This window comes from Lepisosteus platostomus, chromosome 2, assembly GCF_059453375.1.
Source record: "Lepisosteus platostomus isolate fLepPlt1 chromosome 2, fLepPlt1.hap1, whole genome shotgun sequence".
Classification (NCBI taxonomy): domain Eukaryota; kingdom Metazoa; phylum Chordata; class Actinopteri; order Semionotiformes; family Lepisosteidae; genus Lepisosteus; species Lepisosteus platostomus.
In genome coordinates, this window is record NC_142612.1 from 22,125,285 (window position 1) to 22,138,164 (window position 12,880).

The window sequence follows — 12,880 nt, forward strand, 5'->3', positions numbered from 1 at the left end:
ACATTTATTGTTGCTGTTGTTTAAAACATTTTAGTACAATATTTTTTAAATATATATGTATTTTTAGTCTTAGTTGGAAGAAAGAAAACAGCACTGTAGAAAGAAAACAGCACTTTAGATGTTTAGGTTAACAAAGAAAACAGAATTAAATATTAATTGCAACAGGTTCTGTTGTTCAGTTATTCTATGGGTTCATGTAGTTGATATTATCTGAGTTTACATGGTACAGAGTCCAAGAATGCACTGAAAGTCATATATCAAAAAGAGTACATATGTTATTTTATTAGATTTAGGTGAGAAAAATAATTCAAGGTTATATAAACAACACTTGAATAGAAAATATTGTTTTTGGATAAGCAACAGGCAATATCATTTTCTCTTGTTTCAGCAGAACATGGGTTTAATGCAGTCACAATACCTACTCTTAACTCTCTGTCATGATCTTTTATGCCATTATGTCATTACCTTTTATGACATATTATTGTTATGTCTTTTATTCCATCCATTTTGTAATGGTAGCAGGGTAGTAGAGGAACCAGAGACTGACATGCTCTTAATATTTATAATCAAATCAAGGAACACCAGCCAAAACAAAGTATCTACACTCCATCTCAACACGGGTTGGGGATATACAAGTGAATATGACTGTACATTAGCTAAGTTGCATTATGTTGGCTGTGTTTTTTTTTATGTAATGGACTCCATTTACACAGGATCAAATTACTATTTAGAGAAGATTTTATTTTCCATAGTCTATTTTCCTTGATATAATGTTTACTGACTCCACTATCCCTACAAACCATTGCTAAGTACAGACTGTATACTTGATGAATACTCTATGTACTGTATACAGTATGTGCAGTATACAGATGCAGCCATTCAAAACAAGCGGGGTATGCCGCGGTAAAACACGGTGGGCGTGTCGCATCACAACGCGTCATGACATGTATGATACCACCGTATGATACTGCAGTAAGATAATAGTATCCGGAATCACCGCCTGGTGGAGCTAATAAAGCTTAACCTCTCATGTACAGCATTTGAGCTGTTACCAGAAAACACTATGTTTTGAATCCCGATCTCTGCTGAAGGACAATCTTTATTCAATTAAGAATTTAAGTTGTATACTCTTTAGACTTTTACATTTAAACTGTGTATTACAGCATGTTAATCATTACACATTAAAAAGTTGGTATATTTTATGAAAGCAAGATTACTCAGTTGGACAAAAGTAAACAACCTACCACCTTGATCAAAAATATTTTAATTATGCAGAAATATTTCATGCATATGCAAAGTCTTTACCCAAGATATTACTAATAGTATTAATAATGAATGACCTTGGACAAGCTGTAAACTCAAAGTATTACCCTGGTCCACATTCTTTGTAACAATCTGTGTAAACGAAAATACTTTATTTTTTCATTGACAAAAAGTAATACCATAGCATTTCCTTGATCCGATCACACATTCGTTTCCAATCATACAAAGTACGTCTTGAGAATCTCTGATTCACCATGGCTTTCACATGCTCATAAAAGATATTAATTTAGGAACATAAACATATTACTGTATGTAAACTGTACTGTATATGGCTGGCCTTGGTATTTTAAAGAAAAAATACACACCAGTATTCCATTTCTCCCTAAAGATTTTAAGCATCAAAATCTTACAGTACATGTGGTTATTTTGAAACGTTTTTACCTGCTCCTTCTGACCATATTACTGTACGTTTATATACTTTGTGAAAAATTGATCATTTTAACCTTTTCTGCGAATACGCTCGTTATCCGATTAAACAAAAACATACTTTTGGAATTGGATTAATAGGGAATATAATATTGATTTGTGTATCTAAATAAATTAATAACAATATAACTATGTACACAGCGGTACCGCAGGTTGTAGGGCATAAATCCACATGAGCCCAAAAGCCCTACATTAATGCTGTGCATTCGCCTGGCACTGCGTGGTTTTCATCTCTCTCTCTGCAGGATTACACAATGGCTTTACTGAGCTCCGAGCTCCCTCTCTCTCTCGGCGCCACCTCCCCCTCTGACATAGCGCAGTAGGCAGCATGCTGTTTTCAGTGCCTCTGATTTTTTCTATTAGAAGCATGTGTTGTTTTTATGAAATCGTGTATTTTAAACATTCAATTAAGAAGTAAAAACCTTACAGCGTAGACAGAGATTCTAAGCTGATCACGAGGAAGAAAAATCACCCGTTTTTCGCACATAAAAAGTGGTTATTAACTATCGAAACCTGTTTTTATAGCTTTTAAAGTCGTGCAATGTCTAAGTAGGAACACATCATTATATCTCGTTTTTGATTTATTTTTTAAAATTAAAATAATCGTTTGCCCAACCTAATTTTAAAGACCTCTACTTCTGAAACTTTTCACAGCCTGTACATAAAACTATTATTAAAAAGCTTATTAAAAACAGCCCCCATGGAGTTCAAACCAATGTTTTTACACAGAAGACTGACACAGCTTCGCGCTGTGAATCTAAGAAAACGTGTCCGTGGGGGAAGGGAGAGTGTCTTTCGCTGAAAGACTCGTCCTATTCTACTTAGAAAATACCTGTGAAACCGGTTTAATTCGGCACAGCCAGCACTCCCGCAGAGAGAGAGATGAAAACAGTTCAGTGCCAGGCGAATGCACAACATTAATGTAGGGCTTTCGGGCTCATGTGGATTTATGCCCTACAACTGGCGGTACCGCTGTGTACATACAGTACGAACATGTTGTGATATTTAGAAATATAAAAAATGTCAATATACTGTAGTGTTCATAATATTTGCTATTTTAGTTTTTCAAAGAAATGTTTATTTGTTAAAAGAAAACTCATAGCGATTGCTGGAGTTGAACACCCAACCTCACGCTTATAAATTAGTCACTTAAGCTGTCATGCCACCAAGGTAAGTCGTGTGACATGCACTGAAACAGCAATACACATATCAATATAAAAATATAGTTATGACGTTATTAATTTATTTAGATACACGAATCCATATTATATTTCCAATCAATCGCAGAAAAGGTTAAAACGATCAATTTTTCACAAAGTATATAAACGTACAGTAATATTGTCAGAAGGAGCAGGTAAAAACGTTTCAAAATAACCACATGTACTGTAAGACCTTCAGATGCGTTATGCTCCTACTCTTTTTATGCTCAGCTACTAAAATTTCCCTTTAGTGGTAAAATTCCATATAAATATTCAATACTAAGCGGATTAAAATATGCACAGTAAAGAGATTAAATGATTAAATATTTTCACTACCGACCAATGGACCACGAGTGCCCCTGTCGGTCATTTTGGCCAGCCAATCACGTACCGTGGTATGGCGCAGTGGCGCATGCGTAGATGCCCGTGGTACAGGTTTGTACCGTGAATTTTGAATGGCTGCATCTGTACATTAATTAATGTACAGTATGTGAATTGGTATCATTAGTGTTCTCATAAAAGGGTTAAAAATACATTGCATCACTAATTAGCACACAAGAAGTATAATATTTAAGGGAAACAATGATAAGGGAAAATAACAACTTTAAACCCACAATTTGTATTTGGAGAATATATATCATTGGAATGCCGGTTGGATATATTATATGATTCAGTTTTTGTGCAGTAAACCAGATAACATCTGTAAACTTTCCTTAAATTAACACCATTATTAATTAATTATTAATTAACACCTTATTTCATTTTAACCCAAAACAAATGCCTCAAATTCAATGAGTGATTTTGCTGTTTAACGTACCAAAAAATTCTAACAAGAAAATACGAATCAATTTTAAATAGAAAAAATAACTAAAAGGCTCAAACAAACAGCAATAAATAACATGGTCACAAAATAAACTCATATTACACTGATGTTCCATTTGTAAAAAATATTACTTATTGCTATTTAGAATGAACAGCTTTTTTATATAACATCCGTTCAGGTATTTATAGTTAGTGTACTATAGAATTGATTGAAATCTTAGGAGAGATCCTCCTTTTTGCATTTTAATTTTATGTAAGTGCATAATCAAACATTCTCAAGGTTATTCAGTAGATCATAATCTGAAATAGAAATTATTTTCAGGTCTCAGACTGTACAGTGTGAGGGCATGAAATCAGCATGTGATCAGCTCTCAAGCTTTGAACACAAGCTCAACCACTTGCTTGGGATCTAAACTTGGGCAAGTCTCTTAACATGCGTATTTCAGTCACCTAAAATATTAAGTCATCTAGCAATAAGAGCCTTATACAACTATATACTGTAGCTTCAATTAACTAACAACTACAATATTTTGAACAGCTGTCCTTTTTTCTTCACTTAGATACTAAACACGATGCTGCTTAATGCCTCTGATCCACGCTTTTAGGAGTGCATTTGAGATTCCTATGCAGCATGTCCTAATTTGCTATAACACATATTACATTGCAAAATTGGGGTCATCTTGACATTTCAAATGGTGAAGTGCTCAACTGTCAATATTTCTTTTTCTGTTATCCTTAGGGGAGAACTAATTTGGACTGGGACCCTGAACTGGAGATTACCTGTCATCACCAACCTGTGAGGAACCCTCTGGGTGGAGAAGGACACTATATCTGATGATATCACAACAAATCGTGATTACTGGGTTAACAAGATAAAACACATCTCATTTTTTCTTTTGACTCTACTTTGTCAATCGAAATGTGGGAAAAGAATGAACCACCTCACTGTAACTACAATTGTCCATGTTTGGGAAGACTCAGGGCACAACGTGTTGGAAAACCGGGCTCAGAGCAACACTAGCTTTCCCTGAAAGCTGCCTTCTGTGTGAAGCTAAACAATTTTCTGTCTTTCCTGGTCACACAGGAGTTTTTAATTCATAGAACCACTTGGCCAGCATAGTCCTTTTGGATGAGTATAACTTCAATGTTCACAATAAAAATCTTGAGAATTAAACTATTATTCCAAACATGTTTGATAATGTTTAGCTCACAACATGAGAACATAAATCTGCTTAAATATACCTTATATCATTATTAATATTTGCAATCCCTAGGTGAATGATAAGCCATTTTTATCAAGACTGATTTATTCATACTGCATATACTGTAACATTACTCTTGTTTTGCATGTTGTTTTTGTATAAATAATTGTATATTGTATATCCAGGTGCTGATATTGCTTTTTATTTTGTCCAGTTGATTCTTAGGGGCCATAAGAGCAATCTGGCAATTTGCTGTTCCAATTTCTAATTGTACCAGTATATTCAAACTATCACATCAATACAAGTGTATCTGTGTACTGTTTATGCAACATGTTTTTACAGAAGTGTTCTGGCCAAATGGAACACTGCATATTTTGTGGTGTATTTACATAAATAATAATTGTCTTCTTTAGAATGTTTTAATAAAATGTTGTTTTGTTTCCAAAATACCTCAGTTTTATGGTAACAGTTAAAACATACTGAATATTCAGCAGTCCTATTGGTGTATGGTGTGGTATGGATAAGTCACTTTCTTATTTAGTAAAAAGTGTGTTTTTCATGCTTAGCTTTGTTCTGTCCTGCTAACTTCCATCTCAGTTTGGAAAAATGCCTTTACCAGAAACCAGTCTTTAACCAGCTTTTTTCTCTCAAAATAAAGGCAAAATAAAACGTTTTTTTCATTTTAAAATACCTTTTTATTGCTAGCATTGGTTTTCAATGTGTTTTGGATTGTAAAATACAGTATATACACATATAGAAACTCTGATGCTAGGAAGATCAATGAACATTATCCAAAATTAACTATTTTCTTTTGTTAAACTTCAAACCTGTTAGCCTCAAATCATTAGAGTGACAAGAAAGTTTGAAGCTAAGCAATTATTTATAGTCTCTCAACTGTCACACAAAGTAAATATGTGTTTCACTGAGATTTTTCAATATTCCTGTACACTCTTGGGAACCTTGGAATGTCCATATTTACTCCAATCAAAAGGGTTAAGTTCTAAGAACATGTTTTTCTACATTTAATGAGTCACAAGACTGTTGTACACTTCTAGTACTGTTAAAGAAGATTAATGGCTAAAGGGTTTCAGCCAAGAAACACAGAACATTTACAGGTACCTATTATTTAACTTGAATACAATGCACTCAATTTATATCCTCTGTACTTAACAGTGACACTGCAAATGTTGATGCTATGACCAAAGCTTTTCAAATATCACCGATAGATAAATGAGACAAAAAGGTTTAAAATAATGATTTCATCAACTGATGTTTGTTAAATTTTTTCAAATAGATTGTTTCTGATTGCTGAAGAGAATGAAAACCTTGATCAACAAATCATTTCCTCAATAGCTGCATTTTCAGCTGAACTGGGTTTCTCCATTCATCTGCTTAAAAAAACAGACATCCCCAAAAATATATTAGACATATTATGGGTACTTTTGTTTTTGCTGACATGCCATTAATCTTTTACACACATTTTCATTCCAGTTACTACTGTATGCATGCCACTAATTGTATCTGTATAAATATATAGTCAAGGATCACCATATAGATTTAAGAAATGCACAGAGTGGGGTGATATGTACATTTGCTTTTGTAGATATATACTCATAGTAAAAAGTAATTATTATGTATAATCAATCAAAATGTATTATAAATGGTTGCCATAGTGTATATATATATATACTGTTATTATAATTATACTGTTGTTTCAATTACTGTAATTGGTGTAGACAGCACATGATTTCTTTTATCTACTTCATACAAAAGAATGAATCCTTTTTTATTAACATAAAGAGATAAAACACATGATGTATTTATAACTGCAGTACCCCTTTTTAATAATTAATTTTACATTCACATTCATATGCCTATTGTTTCATCTACTGTACAGTGCCTGTAGAAAGTCTACACCCCCTTGGACTTTTTCACATTTTAATGTGTTACAGCATGGAACGATGATGTATTTAACTGAGATTTTTGTACACTCATTAACACAAACTACTCTATAATGTCAAAGTAAAATTTTTTTTTGCTAAATTAATTAATTAAATATGAATTCTGAATTAATTATTTTATTTCTTCTGCTAAGAACAACATTTTAAATATATCAAACCACCTAATGTACACAAAAAAAACAGAAATTAAATACTCTTCCTTGTACTGTATTACTTACAGTAAATGCAGTTAGATAGCATTTTAAGTATCATTTGCACATTTTTACCCTGTAAAACATCCTCTTTCTCTCAAAATAGATGATGAAAGGCTTTCTGAATCAACAAATGTAGTAGAAAGCCACAAGGTGCACCAAAGCAATTGGTGCCAAAGCTAAAAGTACAGGTATCTCAATTTGTCATCCAGTCTACAATTCTGACACACTGAGTGGGATGAGGAGTAGCTAATGTCACATTTTATCTTGGAATATTATTCAGTTATTGCAGCTTTAACATATTCTGTCATTTTAAAGACCACTCTGACATAGCAGATTGACATACTTCTACACATCACCTGCTTTCAAATTCTGGCAAACAATACTGCAATGTAATAGATTGGGGGTGCCAATCATTCTCTTTAGTAGAATGACAGTATTTGAAAAAAGAACATTTTCAGGTCTTATTGTTGTTTTTTTTTTGGAGACTTCTAGGTATTGGAAATAATGTGAGCTGTTAGAAATTTCAGTTTTTGAAGTTATCTTCAGGATATTTTTATTTTTTTAAATGATTAATATAATTGTATACACACCTTTCAGGGGAAATTATTAAATGTTTGTTTAGAGGTTGGAATAGGGAAATAACATCAATTGTTATGTATTTGCATCTCTTTAATGGTGATTTTGTTTAACAGTTTTGTCAATTTTATCATTTGCATGCATGAAAGACAGTGTCAGAACTGGATTAAACAGATAGATACTTCTTATTTTGTCATTTTAACACCCCAGTTGTAAGAATATTCATTCCACAAATGAGAAGGTGCAGTAACTACAACTTGTGATCACAACGTTTCCTGAGTCATTCTGAAAATCTGAATACTGATGGAACATCAGGTTTGCCCATATTTTTTACAATGTACAAAATTAATCCCTTCTTTCACTTTTTGAGGACATACTTTACACACGTGATGTCAATCTTAATCTTATTTTTTTTATTTACCTACATTGCCATAATAGTGAACTCTGCAAATGCACCAATATTAACAAAATGACAAATTGTAAACTTTTACACTACAAATTGTAGTGATAGGATAAGATGGGTGTACTATATACAGTTATGAGCACAATCCTGTTTTATAATACAAAGGTTGCATGATAATGCTACTGAACACTTTCTGTTGTTATGCATAATTTGGTTGCAGAGTTCAGAAAATTCTCACCAAAATTCTGTATCCACAGATTTTGCATCCAGCTGTTTATAAGACGGTCTTAACATTGCTACATTTATTTTTAAAATCCATTCTGTGTGTGATGTGTTTAAAATTATATGTTTCTATTTTGTGAATTTTGACACAGTGATTAAGATTAAACACCAATGTTATAGACAAAATAGGGTAGCCTGCCTTTCGTGTCTGGCCCATTTTTGTAGATTATTTTAAAGATTTCATAAATACGAAAGACTAAATTTTGAGGTTTTATACTACAAATCATGAGATATAAGTATGCTATATACAGTTAATATTAATTATATCACAGTATGAATTTGCTAAAAGCAATATTGGCAGAATTTGCATTTCTTTAAGTCATTTTATGTCTCGCCAAAAGGCAGTTAGCTATCTCATTCATTGAAAGGTCAGGGTCAGTATGTCTTTGACAGAAAGACAGAGTTAATTAACTGCTAATCAATAAAAAGGTCATTTCTCTGCAATCTAAATGAGGTGCTTCATCAAAGGAAGATAGAGGCACTTGGCCAGTATCCGTATGGAATACTGTGAAGAAACTGTCATTACTGTCAGGGCCCAAATAACACTGGGAACTAAATGTAACTTCAGACTTGCAATAAAACGTTTTTAACTAATGACAAAGTACTCATAACAGATACTAGTCCTTCAAACAGAGTTGTTCCTCCAGTATGTTGCTATGTTGCACCACCCTCACAATTGATTTTGCCAAATCCTGGAATATGTTAAAGGAACAGTTCTTCAGAATACCAAAATAATTTCACAATTGGGAAATAGCCCTTCCCTCTCTATACCATAAATTCTTTGCTGCAATCACATTTTAGTTAGATTATAGAATAAATATTAGCCCTAGTATTAAATACATGTTTTGTTCAAACTGTTCAGTTTGATAAGTCTTAAACTACATTTGTTCTCTTATCTTAAAATTGTATGTATTGACTGATATTTGTTTATGTAGTGAAGGAGTTTAATCCAGGCTAATTGAGGAACAATTTACAATAATTGTCTGTTCATGATTAATTTATAAAGAATAGAGGAATACAAACAGGCTGTGAGTACATTCTGGCTTAAAGGACGTATCATATCAGCTTCTTAGAAAATTACGTACTCCTATATATAATTAAAATACAGACACATGGTGCATTACCATGTCTACTATCTATTTCAGGCAGTGTTGGTAAGACCCCGGGTCCATATTCGGGGATGGGCGCTAACTATGTGGATTTTGTATTTTTTCCCGTGTTCTAAAAGGTTTGGATTCCTCCCACAGGCAAAAGACATACTCGTAGATTAATTGGCTTCAGGCAAAATTGGCTCTGGTCTGAGTGTGTGAGTGTCTGTATCTGTGTGTGCCCTGTGATGGACTGGCATCTTATCCATGGTGTACCCCATCTTGTGCCCGGTGCTTGCTGAGATAGGCTCTGTCTTTTCCATGACCCTGAACTGGATGAAGTGGTTAGAAAAAAGATGGAAGCACTATCAATTTCAGAAAATCTTGTTGCATTTTATTTCTTTACGTTAAGTTTAATTTGATATTTTTTTCTTTCACATTTTCCAATTGTGGACTATATGACATTTTGTTTATCCCAGTAGCTCTGTAACAGTCATATTTTCCAATTAAGGTAATAGTGTTGTGCTCATTAGAATATTGAAAAGGGGAGGTATCTGGGTGAGGAGGTTTGTGTGAAATTGGCAATTGTTATTTTTTTCTGTATCTCCGCATTGTATTGTGTTTGGGGGAAAATACACATAAGGCATTTTATTCACAAAAAACAAAGAATAATATTGTTATATCTTACCCTGAAAATCATTCAGAAGTGGAACAATTTCCTCTTAATTCCATATTATTACTTTCTCTCATTGATAAATTCAGCTTTTACATTTCCTTACAGAAATTTATTGCAATGCCCTTGAACACCAACAGTTTTTGTAGCAAATTTGTAGCAATTTACAGGTTATAACAAAACAGACAAAAAAAAAGAAAACTCAACTGTCACAATTGCAAACCCCTCCTCTTAAGGGATCTCCTGCCCTTCCTTGTTTGCTTCATCTCTCGCACCTGTTCCCTGTTTCAGCCCCTTTTCAGTTCCCCCTTAAAAGCCAGACGCTGACGCTAATCCTGGCTCTGCATTGATTCCCACATCATGTGAGCCCGGGACCTGGATGCACCTGGCTCCATTATGGTTTTAAGTTTCTGTTCCTTTTCCCGTTCCCGTTCCCATTTCCCCTGCCAGTCCTGACCCGGCTCTGGTTTTTAATCATCAGTCCCGGATGGATTGCCTGGCTTTGGACATTTGCCCTGTCTTTGGATTCTGCTTTTGACTCATCCCTGGACTGTTTGCCTTGGCCTCACCTAACCTGACCACCAGCACCCCATGGACACGCCCCCCCCTTTTTCATTCCTGTATCCTGGATTACTTTTTCCCCGTGTTTTTGTCACTTTTCCCTGGATCGTGTTGTCTGCATAGAGTCCGGAAAGAACTCTCCCTGACACAACATAAAGACTTGAATACAAATACAAAAATAAAGATAAAAATGTAGAAAAAGGAAGAAAGGGAAAAGCTTCTTAAAAGGTGACGAAACAAATAAGGTTTTAGTCTATATTTAAAAATGTAACATAGTTAACATTTCTCAAGTTAGCGGGAAGTGAGTTTAGGAGTTATGGAGTAAGGCAGCTGATAGTATGAGCCCCAAGATGCTTGTACAGATGCAGCCATTCAAAATTCGCGGTAAAAACCCGCGGTACGGTAACCTACCCACAAGCCACCGCAGGGCAAGTAATTGGCTGGCCAAAATGACCGACAGGGGCACTCGTGGTGCATTGGTTGGTAGTGCAAAGATTTAATCATTTAATGTCTTTACTGTGCACATTTTAATCCGCTTAGTTTTGAATATTTATATGGATTTTACCACTAAAGGGAAATTTTAGTAGCTGAGCATAAAAAGAAGAGGAGCATAATGCATCTGAAGGTCATAAATGATATTAATTTAGGAACATAAACATTACTGTATGTATGTAAACTGTACTGTGTATGGCTGGTCTTGGTAGTTTAAAGAAAAAATACACACCAGTCTTCCATTTCTCCCTAAACATTTTAAGCATGAAAGTTTTATGAAACGGTACCCAAATATGCGATTGCTGTATAGAATGAATTTTAATTTTAAAAAATTATTTAACACGAACATTAAGCTGTTTACATCTTCCGCCTGAGAACAGTCACCCGTTGCTACCCAACGCAGAATGGTGATTGGCTGACACCATCTGACACCCCTCTGATTGGAGAAAAAAGACGTGCTGGTTTGCTATACCAGGAAGAGGATTTCTTTCTATTCAAAACGTGTATTTTAAAAGTTTAAGAAGTAAAAACCTTACAGCGTACACAGATTTCTAAACTGATCAGGATCGTTATCTTTGTCTTATGCATAATAATGTTCACCGCTCTGTCCAGCAAATTAATAATAAACTTTATTTTATATAGCTTTTTAAACGAATAAGTAATTAGATTGCTCATAAACCTAATCACTTGCTTTTTCTTTTTATTTAGGCTCAGATTTCAACTATAGATCGTATTATTAATAACCATAATAACAACCAACCAACAAAAACAACCATATAAACATAATACCAACCAAAAACATAGATAACAACCACAATACAAAATCAAATAATCAAACCATTTTACTCTCGCAAAGTCCTCCAATTATCATAATCCCGCCCCTTATGCAAAACCTAACCTTCCTCCCATCCCAGTTTATCCTGTTTATCATAAACAAAATCCACCTCAATTTTCAACATAAAGCATTACACAAAATCAATACCTCAACACTCCATACTCAACAACGATAATTCACAAACAGCCAGAACATGTAACTACACATTCCCAAACAGACCTAATTTCCATAGCCCCGCCCCTTATGCAAAACCAACATCCCTCCCCTGTTCTCTCTCTCCCCTGGCGGTTGTAATTGTTTTTATTTTCAAATAAATTTTAGCAAAGTCATGTATTTTAAAAATCTTAAGATTTTTATATTTATGTCTTTATTTAGTGGTTTCATTAGTGACAAAGGCTAAACTTTCTTGGAAAAATGTCTTTTATGTAAACCATGTTTGCTATTAATTCATTCAGGGCTAAAATATGTTCATTGTCTTCTAATGAAAGAAGGGTTCCTTTCGCCGTAGTCGGGAGCCTAGCCTTTAACTAGTAAGTACTGTATTTACTGGGTTTTTGAGGGGGGGGGGGGGGTGTCTTTGGCTGGAAATCTCGCCTCCTACTTTGAAAATACCCGTGAAACCGGTTCAATTCGTCACAGCCAGCACTCCTGCAGAGAGTTGGGTTGTACTTGCAGTGTATACAGTACATGCGTTATGCTCTTTGTTAATGTCTGTGAAGTTTTATTTAATCTCTGAGCCATACTGATTCTTCTGGAAGCCAGTTTCCGCCAGGGAGTAAAAAAAAAACACACTATGGTATTCTCTCCAATGCAGTGCAGTTAAAAACATACCTCTGATGCTGC